The 21819-nt window shown below is 38.7% G+C and overlaps 1 non-coding gene across 1 annotated transcript; it reads right to left on the reverse strand.

Annotated features, from left to right (window-relative positions):
- Window positions 1-15080: 15080 nt before the first annotated feature.
- LOC130952508 (small nucleolar RNA R71) lies at window positions 15081-15184 on the reverse strand. The gene has a single exon (XR_009074688.1). It is a non-coding gene; the product is annotated as a small nucleolar RNA R71 (small nucleolar RNA).
- Between the last annotated feature and the right edge of the window lie 6635 nt (window positions 15185-21819).

Genomic DNA, 21819 nt, shown 5'->3' on the forward strand with positions numbered 1-21819 from the left:
ATGCAGCATTGAAAAGTTACAGGTGCATTACATAGCCCAAATGGCATGTGCCTGTAGGCAAACATTCCATATGGGCAGGTGAATAATGTTTTCTCTTGGTCTCTTGGGTCAACCACTATTTGGTTATATCTTGAATAACCATCTAGAAAACAATAATATGCATGTCCTGCAAGTCTTTCCAGCATCTGATCCATGAAAGGAAGTGGGAAATGATCTTTTCTTGTGGCTTCATTGAGCTTTCTGTAGTCAATACACATCCTCCATCCTGTGACGGTTCTTGTAAGGATTAGCTCATTTCTTTCATTGGGTACCACAGTGACTCTTCCTTTCTTGGGGACCACTTGAACTGGACTGACCCATGGGCTATCTGAAATTGGGTAAATTACTCCTCCCTGCCACAACTTCATGACTTCTTTCTGTACTACTTCCTTCATAGCTGGGTTCAGCCTTCTTTGGGGCTGAATCGATGGTTTGGCATCCTCTTCCAAAAGTATCTTATGCATGCATATGGCTGAACTGATTCCTTTCAAGTCAACAAGTGTCCATCCAATGGCATCCTTATGTTCTTGTAAGACTTGAAGCAACTTTTCCTCTTGTTCTTGGCTGAGGGCTGAATTTATGATCACTGGATAACTTTTATTTTCTCCCAAGTATGCATACTTGAGAGTGGGTGGCAGTGCCTTCAGCTCAAGTTTGGGTACTTCTTTTCTTTCATCCTTCCCTTCTAGTGTGCCTTGAACATGCATTTTAGCGGCTGCAACCTCTTCGCTTGACGCTAATTCTTCTTCTTCTGTTAACTCCTCAAGTTCTTCTTCAAGAGTTTCTTGCACCAAAGCCTCCACGGAGTCTAACCTCATACATTCCCCCACTGAGTTGTGTGGGTAACTCATGGCCTTAAACACATTGAATATCATTTTTTCCTCATGTAATCTAAGGACAAGTTCACCCTTTTGGACATCAAGGATGGCTCCGGCAGTGGGCAAAAATGGCCTTCCCAGGATGATGGAAGTCTTAGCTCCTTCCTCCATGTCTAATACTACGAAATCTACTGGAAAGATGAAGTCTCCCACCTTCACCAACAAGTCTTCTACTATTCCATGGGGAAACTTGAATGATCTGTCTGCTAGTTGCAGGGCCATTCTTGTTGGTTTGTGGTGGACGAAATTGTGATCATCAATATTGGCTCTTTGGTATGTACACAAAAACTATTGTGACTCTTGGTTAAATTCACAACTCCGTTCAACTAACCAGCAAGTGTACTGGGTCGTCCAAGTAATAAACCTTACGTGAGTAAGGGTCGATCCCACAGAGATTGTTGGTATGAAGCAAGCTATGGTCACCTTGCAAATCTCAGTCAGGCAGATTAAATTGTTTATGTTTTCGAAAATTAATAAAAAGAAAATAATAAAAGGGATAGAATACTTATGCAGATTCATTGGCAGGAATTTCAGATAAGTATATGGAGATGCTGTATGGCCCAAGGACGCCTGCTCTCCTACTGCTTCTACTCAATCCTTCTTACTCCTTTCCATGGCAAGCTTTGTATAGGGGTTCACCATCAGCGGTGGCTACTTTCAATCCTCTCGGGAAAATGATCCTATGCGGCTGTCACTCGCATGGCTAATCGTCTGGAGGCATCACCCATGGTTGATGGCTACATCCCATCCTCGCAGTGAAAACTAATGCTCACGCACTCTGTCACAGTACGGCTAATCACTGGTTGGTTCCCGCGCCTACTGGAATAGAATCCCTTGATTCTTTTGCGTCTGTCACTAACGCCCAGCACTTGCAAGTTTGAAGCACGTCACAGTCATTCATTACCGGAATCCTACTCAGAATACCACAGACAAGGTTAGACTTTCCGGATTCCCAGGATCCTACTCGGAATACCACAGACAAGGTGAGACTTTCCGGATCCTCATAAATGCCGCCATCTATCTAGCTTACACCACGAAGATTCTGTTAGGGAATCTAAGAGATACGCATTCAAGCTCTGTTGCATGTAGAACAGAAGTGGTTGTCAATCACGCGCGTTCATAAGTGAGAATGATAATGAGGGTTATCTAATCATCACATTCATCATGTTCTTGGGTACGAATGAATATCTTGGAATAAGAATAAAAGAGAATTGAATAAAAGAAAGTAGAATTGCATTAATACTTGAGGTACAGCAGAGCTCCACACCCTTAATCTATGGTGTGCAGAAACTCCACCGTTGAAAATACATAAGTAAAAGGTTCAGGCATAGCCGAATGGCCAGCCCTCTCCATGATCAAGTGACCGAATGAATAAAGAGTTAAAGTGGTCAAAAGATGTCTAATACAATAGATAAATGTCCTATATATACTAGACTAGCTACTAGGGTTTACATGAGTAAGTAATTGATGCATAAATCCACTTCCGGGGCCCACTTGGTGTGTGTTTGGGCTGAGCTTGATCAATCCACGAGCTGAGGCTTTTCTTGGAGTTGAATTCCGAGTTATGACGTGTTTTGGGCGTTCAACTCCGGATCATGACGTTTTTCTGGCGTTTAACTCCAGACAGCAACATGTACTTGGCGTTCAACGCCAAGTTACGTCGTCATTCTTCGAATAAAGTATGGACTATTATATATTGCTGGAAAGCCCTGGATGTCTACTTTCCAACGCCGTTGAGAGCGCGCCAATTGGAGTTCTGTAGCTCCAGAAAACCCATTTTGAGTGCAGGGAGGTCAGATTCCAACAACATCAGCAGTCCTTTTGTCAGCCTTTTTCAGAGTTTTGCTCAAGTCCCTCAATTTCAGCCAGAAATTACTTGAAATCACAGAAAAACACACAAACTCATAGTAAAGTCCAGAAATGTGAATTTAACATAAAAACTAAGGAAAACATCCCTAAAAGTAGCTTGAACTTACTAAAAACTATCTAAAAACAATGCCAAAAAGCGTATAAATTATCCGCTCATCACAACACCAAACTTAAATTGTTGCTTGTCCCCAAGCAACTGAAAATCAAATAGGATAAAAAGTAGAGAATATACTATAAATTCCAGAATATCAATGAATATTAATTATAATTAAATGAGCGGGACTTGTAGCTTTTTGCTTCTGAACAGTTTTGGCATCTCACTTTTTCCTTTGTAGTTTAGAGGGATTGGCGTCTCTGGGGAACTTAGAATTTCGGATAGTGTTATTGACTTTCCTAGTTAAGCATGTTGATTCTTGAACACAGCTACTTATGAGTCTTGGCCGTGGCCCTAAGCACTTTGTTTTCCAGTATTACCACCGGATACACAAATGCCACAGACACATAACTGGGTGAACCTTTTCAGATTGTGACTTAGCTTTGCTAGAGTCCCCAGTTAGTGGTGTCCAGAGCTCTTAAGCACACTCTTTTTCCTTGGATCATGACTTTAACCACTCAGTCTCAAGCTTTTCACTTGGACCTTCATGACACAAGCACATGGTTAGGGACAGCTTGATTTAGCCGCTTAGGCCTGGATTTTATTTCCTTGGGCCCTCCTATCCATTGATGCTCAAAGCCTTGGATCCTTTTTACCCTTGCCTTTTGGTTTTAAGGGCTATTGGCTTTTTCTACTGCTCCTTCTTTTTCTATATACTCTTTTTAGCCCCTTTTTTTTTCACTGCTTTTTCTTGCTTCAAGAATCAATTTCATGAATTTTTCAGATTATCAATAACATTTCTCTTTGTTCATCATTCCTTCAAGAACCAACAATTTTAACACTCATAAACAACAATATCCAAAGACATATGCACTGTTCAATCATTCATTCAGAAAACAAAAAGTATTGTCACCACATCAATATAATTAAACTAAATTCAATAATAAATTCGAAATTTATGTACTTCTTGTTCTTTTGAATTAAAACATTTTTCATTTAAGAGAGGTGAAGGATTAATGGATTTTATTCATAGCTTTAAGGCATGGTTACACACTAATGATCATGAAGTTAAGACACAAAACATAGATAAACACAATATTAAAAACCGAAAACAGAAAGAAATAAAGAACAAGGAATGAATCCACCTGAGTGATGGTGGCGCCTTTTTGAAGAACCAATGGTGCTCTTTGAGCTCCTCTATGTCTCTTCCTTGCTTCTGTTGAATGATTCCTAGTAATTTTTGTGTTCCTCCCCTTAGTTGCTTCCAATATTTGTGTGGAGGACAACTTATCCCCTGAGGTATCTCAGGGATCTCTTGATTTGCAGCCACATGTTCTACCACTGAGCTATGACGGCTTATATTTTTAGTCTTTCCATCTCCCATGACTCAGAGGTGGAAGCTTTTTGTCTTCCCTTTGAGGTTTTTCTGGCTTTAGGTGCCATTAATGGTAATGGAAAAGCAAAAAAAGCTATGCTTTTACCACACCAAACTTAAAATATTGCTCGCCCTCGAGCAAGAGAAGAAAGAAGAGAAGAAGAAGAAGAAGAAGAAGAAAATGGAGGTGAGTGAGGGGAGATGGATTCGGCTATATGGGTGGGATTAGGTGGGAAAGAGAAGTTAAATTGTAAAGGTAGGTGGGGTGTATGGGGAAGAGTGGATAGATGTAGGTGGTGAATGAAAAATAGAAGGGATGACCATGAATGGAGAGAGAGAGGGCGAGGTAGGTGGGGATCCTGTGAGGTCCACAGGTCCTGAGGTGTCAAGGAATTCCATCCCTGCACCAAATAGGCATGTAAAATGCTTTCATGCATCATTCTGGCGTTCAAACGCCCATTGATGCATGTTCTGGGCGTTCAACGCCCATGTAATGCATGTTTCTGGCGTTGAACGCCAGTTTCATGCTTGTTCCTGGCGTTCAGCGCCAGTTTGTCCTCTCTGTGCACCATCCTGGCGTTTAACGCCAGGTTGTTGCTTGTTTTGGGCGTTCAGTGCCAGAATGGTGCTCTGTTCTGGCGTTGAACGCCGGCCAGATGCACCTTACTGGCGTTGAACGCCAGTCTGCGCTGCCTCCAGGGTGAAAAATTTTTTTCTTCTGTTTTTGACTCTGTTTTTAATTTTTTTGATTTTTTTCGTGACTCCTCATGATCATGTACCTAATAAAACACAAAAATAAACAAGAAACAAAATAAAATAAAATTAGATAAATAAAATTGGGTTGCCTCCCAACAAGCGCTTCTTTAATGTCAATAGCGTGACAGTGGCTCTCATGGAGCCACATGGTGATCAGGTCAATTTAGTGTGTAGTCCCAACACCAAACTTAGAGTTTGGATATGGGGTTTGAACACCAAACTTAGAGTTTGGTTGTGGCCTCACAACACCAAACTTAGAGTTTGACTGTGTGGGCTCTTCTTGACTCTGAACTGAGAGAAGCTCTTCATGCTTACTCTCTTTTGTCACAGAGGGATGGCCATGTGCCTGAAACACAAGGTAGTCCCCATTCATTTGAAGGACTAACTCACCTCTGTTGACATCTATCACAGCTCCTGCTGTGGCTAGGAAAGGTCTTCCTAGGATGATGCATTCATCATCTTCCTTTCTAGTGTCTAGGATTATGAAATCAGTAGGGATGTAAAGGCCTTCAACCCTTACTAGCACGTCCTCCACTATTCCATAAGCTTGTCTTATGGACTTATCTGCCAATTGTAATGAGAACAAGGCAGGTTGTACCTCAATGATCCCTAGCTTCTCCATTACAGAGAGTGGCATAAGATTTATCCCTAACCCAAGATCACATAGAGCTTTTTCAAAGCTCATGGTGCCAATGGTGCAAGGTATTAAGAACTTGCCAGGATCTTGTTTCTTTTGAGGTAGAGTTCTCTGAATCCAAGTATCTAGTTCACTAATGAGCAAGGGAGGTTCACTTTCCCAAGTCTCATTACCAAACAGCTTGGCATTCAGTTTCATGATAGCTCCTAAGTATTGAGCAACTTGCTCTCCAGTCACATCTTCATTCTCTTCAGAGGATGAATATTCTTCAGAGCTCATGAATGGCAGAAGGAGATTTAAAGGAATCTCTATGGTCTCTATATGAGCCTCAGATTCCTCAGGATCCTTAATAGGAAACTCCTTCTTGCTTGAGGAACGTCCCAGGAGGTTTTCCTCACTAGGATTTTCGTCCTCCTCCTCCTTTGTGCATTCGGCCATATTGACTATGTCAATGGCCTTGCACTCTCCTTTTGGATTTTCTTCTGTATTGCTTGGGAGAATACTGGGAGGAGTTTCAATAACTTTCTTACTCAGCTGGCCCACTTGTGCCTCCAGATTTCTAATGGAGGATCTTGTTTCATTCATGAAACTGAAAGTGGCCTTTGACAGATCAGAAACTATATTGGCTAAATTAGAATTGTTTTGTTCAGAGTTCTCTGTCTGTTGCTGAGAAGATGATGGATATGGCTTACTATTGTTCAGCCTATTGCGTCCACCATTGTTAAAGCCTTGTTGAGGCTTTTGTTGATCCTTCCAGGAGAAATTTGGATGATTTCTCCATGATGAGTTATAGGTGTTTCCATAAGGTTCACCCATGTAATTAACCTCTGCCATGGCAGGGTTCTCAGGATCATAAGCTTCTTCAGAAGCTGCCTCTCTAATACTGTTGGATGCATGTTGCAATCCATTCAGATTTTGAGAGATTATGTTGACCTGTTGAGTCAACATTTTGTTTTGAGCCAATATGGCATTCAGAACATCAATTTCAAGAACTCCTTTCTTCTGAGGTACCCCATTATTCACGGAATTCCTCTCAGAGGTGTACATGAACTGGTTATTTGCAACCATGTCAATGAGCTCTTGAGCCTCTTCAGGCGTTTTCTTCAGGTGAATAGATCCACCTGCAGAATGGTCCAATGACATTTTCGAAAATTCAGAGAGACCATAATAGAATATATCTAATATGGTCCATTCTGAAAACAGGTCAGATGGACATCTTTTGGTCAGCTGCTTGTATCTTTCCCAAGCTTCATAGAGGGATTCACCATCTTTTTGTTTGAAGGTTTGAACATCCACTCTCAGCTTGCTCAGCTTTTGAGGAGGAAAGAATTTATCTAAGAAGGCAGTGACCAGCTTATCCCAGGAGTCCAGGCTATCCTTAGGTTGTGAATCCAACCATATTCTAGCTCTGTCTCTTACAGCAAAAGGGAAAAGCATGAGTCTGTAGACTTCAGGATCAACCCCATTCGTCTTTACAGTCTCACAGATCTGCAAGAACTCAGTTAAAAACTGATAAGGATCTTCAGATGGAAGTCCATAAAACTTGCAGTTTTGTTGCATTAAAGCAACTAGTTGAGGCTTAAGCTCAAAGTTATTGGCTCCAATGGCAGGAATGGAGATGCTTCTTCCATCAAACTTGGATGTTGGCTTTGTGAAGTCACCAAGCATTCTCCTTGCATTATTATTATTATTTTCAGCTGCCATCTCTTTCTCTTGTTCGAAAATTTCTAGAAGGTTTCTTCTGGATTGTTGTAATTTAGCTTCTCTTAATTTTTTCTTCAGAGTCCTTTCAGGTTCTGGATCAATTTCAACAAGAGTGCCTTTATCCTTGTTCCTGCTCATATGAAAGAGAAGAAAACAAGAAAAGAAAAAGGAATCCTCTATGTCACAGTATAGAGATTCCTTTATGTTAGTAGAAAAAGAAGGGAGTAGAAGAATGAAGAAGAGGGTTCGGATTTTTGGATGAGGAGAGGTGAAGAGAGGTGTTAGTAATTAAATAATTAAATAGAAGAAGAGAAGAGGAGGGAGAATTTGAAAATAATTTTTGAAAAAAAAGGTTAGTAATTTTCGAAAATTAAAGATAAATGTAATTAAAATTAAAATTTGAACATGAAACAATTAATTAATTAAAAAGAATTTTTGAAAAAGAGAGAGACATTTTCGAAATTAGAAGAGGGAGAAATAGTTAGGTAGTTTTGAAAAAGATAAGAAACAAACAAGAAGTTAGTTAGTTGATTGAAAAAGATTTGAAATCAAAATTGAAAAAGATAAGAAGATAGTAAGTTAGATAAGATATTTTTGAAATCAAATTTTGAAAAAGATCAAATTTTTGAAAAAGATCAAATAAAAGATAAAAAAGATTTAATTCAAAAATTTTGAAATTATTTACTTCACTAACAAGAAACTACAAGATAAGATTCTAGAACTTAAAGATTGAACCTTTCTTAACAAGAAAGTAACAAACTTCAAATTTTTGAACCAATCACATCTTGTTAGTTAATTTTCGAAAAATTTGATATAAAAGATAAGAAAAAGATTTTGAAAATATTTTGAAAAAGATTTTTTGAAATTTTCGGAAATAAAAACAATGAAAAAGATATGATTTTTGAAAAAGATTTTGAAAAGATAAGATTTTTAAAATTGAAATTTTGACTTGACTTGTAGGAAACAACTAATTTTTTTAAAAATTTTTGACCAAGTCAACCCAAAATTTCGAAAATTTGGAGGGAAATAAGGAAAAGATATTTTTTATTTTTGAATTTTTAATTAAGAGAGAGAAAAACAACAAAAATACTTAATGCATGAAATTTTTAGATCAAAACAATGAATGCATGCAATAATGCTATGAATGTCAAGATGAACACCAAGAACACTTTGAAGATCATGTTGAACATCAAGAACATAATTTTGAAAAATTTTTGATGCAAAGAAACATGCAAGACACCAAACTTAAAAATCTTTAATGCATGGATTTTAACAAACAAAAAAATGCATATGAAAAACAACAAACAACACAAAACAGGAAATCATCAAGATCAAACAAGAGGACTTATCAAGAACAACTTGAAGATCATGAAGAACACTATGAATGCATTGGATTTTCAAAAAAAAATGCACAAAATTTTTAAAGCATGCAATTGACACCAAACTTAAAAATTGACTCAAGACTCAAACAAGAAACACAAAATATTTTTGGATTTTATGATTTTCTAATTTTTTTTGTATTTTTTTATTAATTTTTTTGAAAATAATGTAAAGAAAAACGAAAATTAAAAGAAAAATTTTGAAAAAAAATTTTTGAAAAGAGAATTACCTAATCTGAGCAACAAGATGAACCGTCAGTTGTCCATACTCGAACAATCCCCGGCAACGGCGCCAAAAACTTGGTGGACGAAATTGTGATCATCAATATTGGCTCTTTGGTATGTACACAAAATCTATTGTGACTCTTGGTTAAATTCACAACTCCGTTCAACTAACCAGCAAGTGTACTGGGTCGTCCAAGTAATAAACCTTACGTGAGTAAGGGTCGATCCCACAGAGATTGTTGGTATGAAGCAAGCTATGGTCACCTTGCAAATCTCAGTCAGGCAGATTAAATTGTTTATGTTTTCGAAAATTAATAAAAAGAAAATAATAAAAGGGATAGAATACTTATGCAGATTCATTGGCAGGAATTTCAGATAAGTATATGGAGATGCTGTATGGCCCAAGGATGCCTGCTCTCCTACTGCTTCTACTCAATCCTTCTTACTCCTTTCCATGGCAAGCTTTGTATAGGGGTTCACCATCAGCGGTGGCTACTTTCAATCCTCTCGGGAAAATGATCCTATGCGGCTGTCACTCGCATGGCTAATCGTCTGGAGGCATCACCCATGGTTGATGGCTACATCCCATCCTCGCAGTGAAAACTAATGCTCACGCACTCTGTCACAGTACGGCTAATCACTGGTTGGTTCCCGCGCCTACTGGAATAGAATCCCTTGATTCTTTTGCGTCTGTCACTAACGCCCAGCACTTGCAAGTTTGAAGCACGTCACAATCATTCATTACCGGAATCCTACTCGGAATACCACAGACAAGGTTAGACTTTCCGGATTCCCAGGATCCTACTCGGAATACCACAGACAAGGTGATACTTTCCGGATCCTCATAAATGCCGCCATCTATCTAGCTTACACCACGAAGATTCTGTTAGGGAATCTAAGAGATACGCATTCAAGCTCTGTTGCATGTAGAACGGAAGTGGTTGTCAATCACGCGCGTTCATAAGTGAGAATGATAATGAGGGTTATCTAATCATCACATTCATCATGTTCTTGGGTACGAATGAATATCTTGGAATAAGAATAAAAGAGAATTGAATAAAAGAAAGTAGAATTGCATTAATACTTGAGGTACAGCAGAGCTCCACACCCTTAATCTATGGTGTGCAGAAACTCCACCGTTGAAAATACATAAGTAAAAGGTTCAGGCATGGCCGAATGGCCAGCCCTCTCCATGATCAAGTGACCAAATGAATAAAGAGTTAAAGTGGTCAAAAGATGTCTAATACAATAGATAAATGTCCTATATATACTAGACTAGCTACTAGGGTTTACATGAGTAAGTAATTGATGCATAAATCCACTTCCGGGGCCCACTTGGTGTGTGTTTGGGCTGAGCTTGATCAATCCACGAGCTGAGGCTTTTCTTGGAGTTGAACTCCGAGTTATGACGTGTTTTGGGCGTTCAACTCCGGATCATGACGTTTTTCTGGCGTTTAACTCCAGACAGCAACATGTACTTGGCGTTCAACGCCAAGTTACGTCGTCATTCTTCGAATAAAGTATGGACTATTATATATTGCTGGAAAGCCCTGGATGTCTACTTTCCAACGCCGTTGAGAGCGCGCCAATTGGAGTTCTGTAGCTCCAGAAAACCCATTTTGAGTGCAGGAAGGTCAGATTCCAACAGCATCAGCAGTCCTTTTGTCAGCCTTTTTCAGAGTTTTGCTCAAGTCCCTCAATTTCAGCCAGAAATTACCTGAAATCACAGAAAAACACACAAACTCATAGTAAAGTCTAGAAATGTGAATTTAACATAAAAACTAAGGAAAACATCCCTAAAAGTAGCTTGAACTTACTAAAAACTATCTAAAAACAATGCCAAAAAGCGTATAAATTATCCGCTCATCAGTTTGGCTTCCTCAATCCTTATTTTTTTCATCATTGCTAAGGACATCAGATTTATGCTAGCTCCTAGATCACATAAAGCCTTTTCCATTGTGATTTCCCTTATGATACAAGGGATTTGAAAGCTCCCAGGATCCTTCAATTTCTGGGGCAATTTGTGTTGGATGATGGCACTGCATTCTTCGGTGAGTACCACAGTTTCATTGTTCTTCCAGCTTCTCTTATTGGTCATCAATTCCTTCAAGAACTTGGCGTAGAGTGGCATTTGCTCTATTGCTTCAGTAAAGGGTATGTTGATTTGTAGTTTCTTGAAGATTTCCAAGAATCTTGAGAATTGGTTATCCTCTCCCTTCTTCTTTAACTGCAGCTGCTGGGGGTATAGAGCCTTTGAAAGGCATGGTTTGAGCGGCTCTCCTTCTTGATGTGACTTAGGGGTGGAGATTCAAGTTCCCTCTTGTCCATTGTCTTCTTCATTCAAATTCTTCTTTGGTGGTTTCTTATGGGTCTCCTTCAATTCCTTCCCATTTCTGAGGGTGATAGCTTGACATTCAGATGAGCGGATAATTTATACGCTTTTTGGCATTATTTTTAGGTAGTTTTTAGTAAGTTCAAGCTACTTTTAGGGATGTTTTCATTAGTTTTTATGTTAAATTCATATTTCTGGACTTTACTATGAGTTTGTGTGTTTTTCTGTGATTTCAGGTAATTTCTGGCTGAAATTGAGGGACTTGAGCAAAACTCTGATAGGAGGCTGACAAAGGACTGCTGATGCTGTTGGAATCTGACATCCCTGCACTAGAAATGGATTTTCTGGAGCTACAGAACTTCAAATGGCGCGCTCTCAATGGCGTTGGAAAGTAGACATCCAGAGTTTTCCAGCAATATATAATAGTCCATACTTTATGTGGGAATTGATGACGTAAACTGGCGCTCAACGCCAGTCCCATGCTGCTGTCTGGAGTAAAACGCCAGAAACACGTCACGACCCGGAGTTGAACGCCCAAAACACGTTACAACTTGGCGTTCAACTCCAAAAGAAGCCTCAGCTCGTGGATAGATCAAGCTCAGCCCAAGCACACACCAAGTGGGCCCCGGAAATGGATTTATGCATTAATTACTTACTCATGTAAACCCTAGTAGCTAGTCTAGTATAAATAGGATAATTTACTATTGTATTAGACATCTTTGGTCTCAGTTTTAATTAATCATTCATCTTAGGAGGCTATTGATCACGTTTTAGGGGGCTGGCCATTCGGCCATGCCTGAACCTTTCACTTATGTATTTTCAACGGTGGAGTTTCTACACACCATAGATTAAGGGTGTGGAGCTCTGCTGTACCTCAAGTTTCAATATAATTACTATTATTTTCTATTCAATTCTCTTTATTCCTATTCTAAGATATTCGTTGCACTTCAAATTGATGAATGTGATGATCCGTGACACTCATCATCATTCTCACCTATGAACGCGCGTGACTGACAACCACTTCCGTTCTACCTTAGGCCGGGCGCATATCTCTTGGATTCCTTAATCAGAATCTTCGTGGTATAAGCTAGAATTGATGGCAGCATTCATGGGATTCTGGAAAGTCTAACCTTGTCTGTGGTATTCCGAGTAGGATTCCGGGATTAAATGACTGTGACGAGCTTCAAACTCCTGAAGGCTGGGCGTTAGTGACAAACGCAAAAGAATCAAGGGATTCTATTCCAACCTGATTGAGAACCGACAGATGATTAGCCGTGCTGTGACAGAGCATTTGGATCATTTTCACTGAGAGGATGGGATGTAGCCATTGACAACGGTGATGCCCTACATACAGCTTGCCATGGAAAGGAGTAAGAAGGATTGGATGAATGTAATAAGAAAATAGAGATATGAAAGGAACACAGCACCTCCATGCACCTATCTGAAATTCCCACTATTGATTTACATAAGTATTTCTATCCTATTTTATTTTCTGTTTATTATTAATTTTCGAAATCCATAATCAATTACTATCCGCCTGACTGAGATTTCCAAGATGACCATAGCTTGCTTCATACCGACAATCTCTGTGGGATCGACCCTTACTCACGTAAGGTATTACTTAGATGACCCAGTACACTTGCTGGTTAAGTTGAACGGAGTTGTGTCCACACATAGCAAAGAGCCATAACAATGATTCCATACAATAACAAAGAGTACTACATTGATGTGATCACAATTTCGTCCACCAAGTTTTTGGCGCCGTTGTCAGGGATTGTTGAGTTTGGACAACTGACGGTTCATCTTGTTGCTCAGATTAGGTAATGTTCTTTTCAAAAATCTTTTTCAAAATTTTTCTTTTCTTTTTCGTTTTTCCAAACTTTATTTTCGAAAAAATTAATAAAAATCCAAAAAAATCATAGTGCTTCTTGTTTGAGTCTTGAGTCAACTTTTAAGTTTGGTGTCAATTGCATGCTTTAAAAATTTTTCTTGCATTTTTCGAAAATTTCATGCATTCATAGTGTTCTTCACGATTTTCAAGATGTTCTTGGTAAATCCTCTTGTTTGATCTTGATGATTTCTTGTTTTGTGTTGTTTGTCATTTTTTGTTTGTTAGAATCCATGCATTAAAGATTTCTAAGTGTAGTGTCTTGCATGTTTTCTTTGCATCAAAAAATTTTTTCAAAAATATGTTCTTGATGTTCATCATGATCTTCAAGGTGTTCTTGGTGTTCATCTTGACATTCATAGTGTTCTTGCATGCATCATGTGTTTTGATCCAAAATTTTTATGTTTTGGGTCATAATTGTGTTTTTCTCTCATCATTAAAAATTCAAAAAAATAAAAAAATATTTTTCCTTATTTTTCTCATAATTTTCAAAAATTTGAGTTGACTTAGTCAAAAATTTTTAAAATTAGTTATTTCTTACAAGTCAAGTCAAATTTTCAAAATTTAAAAATCTTATCTCTTCAAAATCTTTTTCAAAAATCATATCTTTTCCAATTTTTCCTCTTTTTCGAAAATTTCAAAAATCTTTTTCAAAATATTTTCAAAATCTTTTTCTTATCTTTATATCAAATTTTCGAAAATTAGCTAACAATTAAAGTGATTGATTCAAAAATTTGAAGTTTGTTACTTTCTTGTTAAGAAAGGTTTAATCTTTAAATTCTAGAATCATATCTTATAGTTACTTGTTAGTTAAGTAATTAATTTTAATTTAAAAAAAATTAAATCTTTTTCAAACATATCTTTTTATCACATCTTCTTATCTTATCTTTTTTATCATATCTTTTTTTTCAAAATTTTATATTTTTCAAAAATTTGATTTTAAAATATCTTATCTAACTTCTTATCTTCTTATCTTTTCAAATTTGATTTTAATATCTTTTTCAACTAACTCTTTGACTTTGTGTTTGTTTCTTATCTTTTTCAAAACCACCTAACTACTTTTTCTTCTCTAATTTTAGAAAATATCTCATCTCTTTTTCAAAAATTCTTTTTTTTTTAAATTTTAATTATATCTTATCTTTAATTTTCAAAATTACTAACTCCTTTTCAAAAATTAATTTTCGAATTCTTCCTCTCTTTTCTTATTCTATTTAATTATTTATTTACTAACACTTCTCTTCACCTCTCTTCATCTAAAAATCCGAACCCATTCTTCTTCACTCTTCTCCCCTTTCTTCTTCTACTAACAATAAGGAACCTCTTCACTGTGACATAGAGGATTCCTCTTCTTTTCTTGTTTTCTTCTCTTTCATATAAGCAGGAACAAAGAAAAAGGCACTCTTGTTGAAATTGATCCTGAACCTGAAAGGACTCTGAAAAGGAAACTAAGAGAAGCTAAACAATCCAGAAACAACCTTTCAGAAATTTTCGAACAAGAGAAGGAGATGGCAGCCGAACCCAACAACAATAATGCAAGGAGAATGCTTGGTGACTTCACAAAACCAACGTCCAAATTTGATGGAAGAAGCATCTCCATTCTTGCCGTTGGAGCTAACAATTTTGAGCTTAAGCCTCAACTAGTTGCTTTAATGCAACAGAACTGCAAGTTTTATGGACTTCCATCTGAAGATCCTTACCAGTTTTTAACTGTGTTCTTGCAGATTTCTGAGACTGTAAAGACGAATGGAGTAGATCCTGAAGTCTACGGACTCATGCTTTTCCCTTTTGCTGTAAGAGACAGAGCTAGAATATGGTTGGATTCACAACCTAAGGATAGCCTGGACTCCTAGGATAAGCTAGTCACGGCCTTCTTGGATAAATTCTTTCCTCCTCAAAAGCTGAGCAAGCTTAGAGTGGATGTTCAGACCTTCAAACAAAAAGATGGTGAATCCCTCTATGAAGCTTGGGAAAGATACAAGCAGTTGACCAAAAGGTGTCCATCTGACATGTTTTCAGAATGGACCATATTAGATATATTCTATTATGGTCTATCTGAGTTATCAAAAATGTCATTGGACCATTCTGCAGGTGGATCCATTCACCTAAATAAAACACCTGCAGAAGCTCAAGAACTCATTAACATGGTTGAAAATAACCAATTCATGTACACTACTGAGAGGAATTCCGTGAATAATGGGACACCTCAGAGGAAGGGAATTCTTGAAATTGATGCTCTGAATGCCATATTGGCTCAGAACAAATTGTTGACTCAACAAGTCAACATGATCTCTCAAAGTCTAAATGGATGGCAAAACGCATCCAACAGTACTAAAGAGGCAGCTTCTGAAGAAGCTTATGATCTTGAGAACCCTGCAATGGCAGAGGTAAATTACATGGGTGAACCTTATGGAAACACCTATAACTCATCATGGAGAAATCATCCAAATTTCTCATGGAAGGATCAACAAAAGCCTCAACAAGGCTTTAATAATGGTGGAAGAAATAGGCTCAGTAATAACAAGCCTTTTCCATCATCTTCTTAGCAACAGACAGAGAATTCTGAACAAAGCTCCTCTAATTTAGCACATTTAGTCTCTGATCTGTCAAAAGCCACTTTCAGTTTCATGAGTGAAACAAGATCCTCCATCAGAAATCTGGAGGCACAAGTGGGCCAGCTGAGTAAGAAAGTCATTGAAACTCCTCCCAGTATTCTCCCAAACAATACAGAAGAGGATCCAAAAGGAGAGTGCAAGGCCATTGATGTGATCAATATGGCCGAATGCACAAGGGAGGAGAAGGACGAAAATCCTAGTGAGGAGGACCTCCTGGGACGTCTCTCAAGCAAGAGGGAGTTTCCTATTAAGGATCCAAAGGAATCTGAGGCTCATATAGAGACCATAGAGATTCCATTAAATCTCCTTCTGCCATTCATGAGCTCTGAAGAATATTCTTCCTCTGAAGAGGATGAAGATGTGACTGGAGAGCAAGTTTCTCAATATTTAGGAGCTATCATGAAGCTGAATGGCAAGTTGTTTGGTAATGAGACTTGGGAAAGTGAACCTCCCTTGCTCATTAGTGAACTAGATACCTGGATTTAGCAAATTTTACCTCATAAGAGACAAGATCCTGGCAAGTTCTTAATACCTTGTACCATAGGCACCATGACCTTTGAAAAAGCTCTATGTGATCTGGGGTCAGGGATAAATCTTATGCCACTCTTTGTAATGGAGAAGCTAGGGATCATTGAGGTATAACTTGCCTTGTTCTCATTACAATTGGCAGACAAGTCATCGAGACAAGCTTATGGAATAGTAGAGGACGTGTTAGTAAAGGTTGAAGGCCTTTACATCCCTGCTGATTTCATAATCTTAGACACTAGGAAGGAAGAGGATGAGTGCATCATCCTTGGAAGACCTTTCCTAGCCACAGCAGGAGCTGTGATAGATGTCAACAGAGGTGAATTAGTCCTTCAATTGAATGGGGACTACCTTGTGTTTAAGGCACATGGCCATCCCTCTGTGAAAAAAGAGAGTAAGCACAAAGAGCTTCTCTCAGTTCAGAGTCAAGAAGAGCCCCCACAGTCAAACTCTAAGTTTGGTGTTGGGAGGCCACAACCAAACACTAAGTTTGGTGTTAAGACCCCATATCCAAACCCTAAGTTTGGTGTTGGGACTATACAACATTGACCTGATCACCTTTGTGGCTCCATGGGAGCCCACTGTCAAGCTATTGACATTAAAGAAGCGCTTGTTGGGAGGCAACCCAATTTTTATTTATCTAATTTTAATTTTATTTTATTGTTATTTTGTGTTTTATTAGGTACATGATTATGTGGAGTCACGAAAAAAATATAAAAATTAAAAACAGAATCAAAAACAGTAGAAGAAAAATCACACCCTGGAGGGAGGACATCCTGGCGTTCAACGCCAGTAAGGAGCATCTGGCTGGCGTTCAACGCCAGAACAGAGCATGAATCTGGCGCTGAACGCCAGAAACAAGCAACATTCTGGCATTTGAACGCCAGGAATGTGCCTTAAGAAAAGCTGGCACTGAACGCCAGTAACAAGCATGGAACTGGCGTTCAACGCCAGAAACATGCTACACATGGGCGTTGAACGCCCAGAACGTGCATCACCTCGGCGTTTAAACGCCAGAATAGTGTGCAAAGGCATTCTACATGCCTAATTGGTGCAGGGATGTAAATCCTTGACACCTCAGGATCTGTGGACCCCACAGGATCCCCACCTAACATATTCCCACCTTACCTCCTAATCCTATAACACTCTTTCCCATATCACACTTCCCAACAACTTAAATCTCTCTTCCCAATTACCCCCTTCACCACTCACATCCATCCACTCTTCCCCATAAACCCCACCTACCTTCAAAATTCAAAAACACTTTCCCACCCAATCCCACCCTAAATGACCGAAACTACACCCTCCCCCCTACCTATATATACCCTTCCATTCTACTTCATTTTCACACAACACAAACCCCCTCTTCTACACCTTGGCCGAAACACCATCTCTCACTCTCCTCCATATTTTCTTCTTCTTCTTCTTCTTCTCTTCTTTCTTCTCTTGCTCGAGGGCGAGCAATATTTTAAGTTTGGTGTGGTAAAAGCATAAACTTTTTGTTTTTCCATTACCATCAATGGCACCTAAGGCCGGAGAATCCTCTAGAAACGGAAAAGGGAAGACAAAAGCTTCCACCTCCGAGTCATGGGAGATGGAAAGATTCATCTCCAAAAGCCATCAAGACCACTTCTGTGATGTTGTGGCAAAAAAGAAGGTGATCCCGGAAGTCTCTTTCAAGCTCAAGAAAAATGAGTATCTGGAGATCCGACATAAGATCCGAAGAAGAGGTTGGGAAATCCTAACCAACCCCATGCAACAAGTCGGAATCTTAATGGTTCAAGAGTTCTATGCCAATACATGGATCACTAGGAACCATGATCAAAGTATGAACGCGAGTCCAAAGAATTATTTCACAATGGTTTGGGGGAAATACTTAGATTTTAGTCCGGAAAATATGAGGTTGCCATTCCACTTGCCCATGATGCCAGGAGATGTACGCCCCTACACTAGAAGGGTCAACTTTAATCAAAGGTTGGACCAAGTCCTAATGGACATATGTGTGGAAAGAGCTCAATGGAAAAGAGACTCCAAAGGCAAGCCAGTTCAACTAAGAAGAGTGGACCTCAAGCCTGTGGCTAGAGGATGGTTGGAGTTCATTCAACGCTCCATCATTCCCACTAGCAACCGATCTGAAGTTACTGTGGATCGGGTCATCATGATTCATAGCATCATGATTGGAGAGGAAGTAGAAGTTCATGAAGTCATCTCCAATAAAATCTACAAAATAGCCGAAAAGCCCTCCACCATGGCAAGGCTAGCTTTTCCTCACCTTATTTGTCATCTATGTTACTCAGCTGGAGTTATCATAAAAGGAGATATCCCTATTGAAGAGGATAAGCCCATCACCAAGAAGAGGATGGAGCAAGCAAGAGAGACCCTCCATGGATCTCAAGAGATGCATGAGGAAGCTCATCATCAAGAAATCCCTGAGATGCCTCAAGGGATGCACTTTTCTCCCAACAACTATTGGGAACAACTCAACACTTCCCTAGAAGATTTTAGCTACAATGTGGAACAATTAAGGGTGGAACATCATGAGCACTCCATCATTCTCCATGAAATAAGAGAAGATCAAAGAACAATGAGGGAGGAGCAACAAAGGCAAGGAAGGGACATAGAAGAGCTTAAGGACATTGTTGGTCTTTCAAGAAGAAGATGCCACTAAGGTGGATTCATTCCTTGTTCTTATTTCTTTCTGCTTTTCGGTTTTTATGTTGTGTTCATTTATGTTTTGTGTCTCTACTTCATGATCATTAGTGTTTAGTAACTATGTCTTAAAGTTATGAATAATTCCATTAATCCTTCACCTCTCTTAAATGAAAAATGTTTTAATTCAAAAGAACAAGAAGTACATGAATTTCGAATTTATCCTTGAATTTAGTTTAATTATATTGATGTGGTGACAATACTTTTTGTTTTCTGAATGAATGATTGAACAGTGCATATTTTTGATCTTGTTGTTTATGAATGTTAAAACTGTTGGCTCTTGAAAGAATGATGAACAAAGAGAAATGTTATTGATAATCTGAAAAATCATGGAATTGATTCTTAAAGCAAGAAAAAGCAGTGAAAAATAAAAGCTTGCGAAAAAAAAAGAAAAGAAAATGGCGAAAAAAATAGAAAGAAAAAGAAAAAGCAAGCAGAAAAAGTCAATAGCCCTTAAAAACAAAAGGCAAGGGTAAAAAGGATCCAAGGCTTTGAGCATCAATGGATAGGAGGGCCCAAGGAAATAAAATCCAGGCCTAAGCGGCTAAACCAAGCTGTCCCTAACCATGTGCTTGTGTCATGCAAGTCCAAGTAAAAAGCTTGAGATTGAGTGGTTAAAGTCGTGATCCAAAGCAAAAGAGTGTGCTTAAGAGCTCTGGACATCTCTAACTGGGGACTCTAGCAAAGCTGAGTCACAATCTGAAAAGGTTCACCCAGTTATGTGTCTGTGGCATTTATGTATCTGGTGGTAATACTAGAAAACAAAATGCTTATGGCCACGGCCAAGACTCATAAAAGTAGCTGTGTTCAAGAATCAACAAACTTAACTAGGAGAATCAATAACACTATCTGAAATTCTAAGTTCCTAGAGATGCCAATCATTCTAAGCTTCAAGGGAAAAAGTGAGATGCCAAAATTGTTCAGAAGCAAAAAGCAACAAGTCCCGCTCATCTAATTAGAATTAATATTCATTGATATTCTGAAATTTATAGTATATTCTCTTCTTTTTATCCTAATTGATTTTCAGTTGCTTGGGGACAAGCAACAATTTAAGTTTGGTTTTGTGATGAGCGGATAATTTATACGCTTTTTGGCATTGTTTTTAGGTAGTTTTAGTAAGTTCAAGCTACTTTTAGGAATGTTTTCATTAGTTTTTATGTTAAATTCACATTTCTGGACCTTACTATGAGTTTGTGTGTTTTTCTGTGATTTCAGGTAATTTCTGGCTGAAATTGAGGGACTTGAGCAAAACTCTGATAGGAGGCTGACAAAGGACTGCTGATGCTGTTGGAATCTGACCTCCCTGCACTCGAAATGGATTTTTTGGAGCTACAGAACTCTAAATGGCGCGCTCTCAACGGCGTTGGAAAGTAGACATCCAGAGCTTTCCAGCAATATATAATAGTTCATACTTTATTTGGGAATTGATGACGTAAACTGGCGCTCAACGTCAGTCCCATGCTGCTGTCTAGAGTAAAACGCGAGAAACACGTCACGACCCGGAGTTGAACGCCCAAAACACGTTACAACTTGGCGTTCAACTCCAAAAGAAGCCTCATCTCGTGGATAGATCAAGCTCAGCCCAAGCACACACCAAGTGGGCCCCGGAAATGGATTTATGCATCAATTACTTACTCATGTAAACCCTAGTAGCTAGTCTAGTATAAATAGGATAATTTACTATTGTATTAGACATCTTTGGTCTCAGTTTTAATTAATCATTCATCTTAGGAGGCTATTGATCACGTTTTATGGGGCTGGCCATTCGGCCATGCCTGAACCTTTCACTTATATATTTTCAACGGTGGAGTTTCTACACACCATAGATTAAGGGTGTGGAGCTCTGATGTACCTCAAGTTTCAATATAATTACTATTATTTTCTATTCAATTCTCTTTATTCCTATTCTAAGATATTCGTTGCACTTCAACTTGATGAATGTGATGATCCGTGACACTCATCATCATTCTCACCTATGAACGCGCGTGACTGACAACCACTTTCGTTCTACCTTAGGCCGGGCGCATATCTCTTGGATTCCTTAATCAGAATCTTCGTGGTATAAGCTAGAATTGATGGCGGCATTCATGGGATTCCGGAAAGTCTAACCTTGTCTGTGGTATTCCGAGTAGGATTCCGGGATTGAATGACTGTGACGAGCTTCAAACTCCTAAAGGCTGGGCATTAGTGACAAACGCAAAAGAATCATGGGATTCTATTCCAACCTGATTGAGAACCGACAGATGATTAGCCGTGCTGTGACAGAGCATTTGGACCATTTTCACTGAGAGGATGGGATGTAGCCATTGACAACGGTGATGCCCTACATACAGCTTGCCATGGAAAGGAGTAAGAAGGATTGGATAAATGTAATAAGAAAATAGAGATATGAAAGGAGCACAACACCTCTATGCACCTATCTGAAATTTCCACTATTGATTTACATAAGTATTTCTATCCTATTTTATTTTCTGTTTATTATTAATTTTCGAAATCCATAATCAATTACTATCCGCCTGACTGAGATTTCCAAGATGACCATAGCTTGCTTCTTCCCGGAAAACTTTATTGTCTTGGACTTGTCTACATAAATCTTCAAGTAGAGTCTCAATTTTTGAAAGGCTATCGTTCGTTAGTGATGGTGGATTGGGGTTAGGTGGGTGTTGATAGGATCTCTGTGAGGTATGTTGGTGAGTTGCATTGTTGTTGGAATTGAGGTCGTGGCATCTCTGGTCTTGACCTTGGTCTTGTTGATTTCCCCAACCAAAGTTGGGGTGATTTCTCCATTCAGAGTTGT

Source organism: Arachis stenosperma, chromosome 9 (assembly GCF_014773155.1).
Source record: "Arachis stenosperma cultivar V10309 chromosome 9, arast.V10309.gnm1.PFL2, whole genome shotgun sequence".
Taxonomy (NCBI): Eukaryota; Viridiplantae; Streptophyta; class Magnoliopsida; order Fabales; family Fabaceae; genus Arachis; species Arachis stenosperma.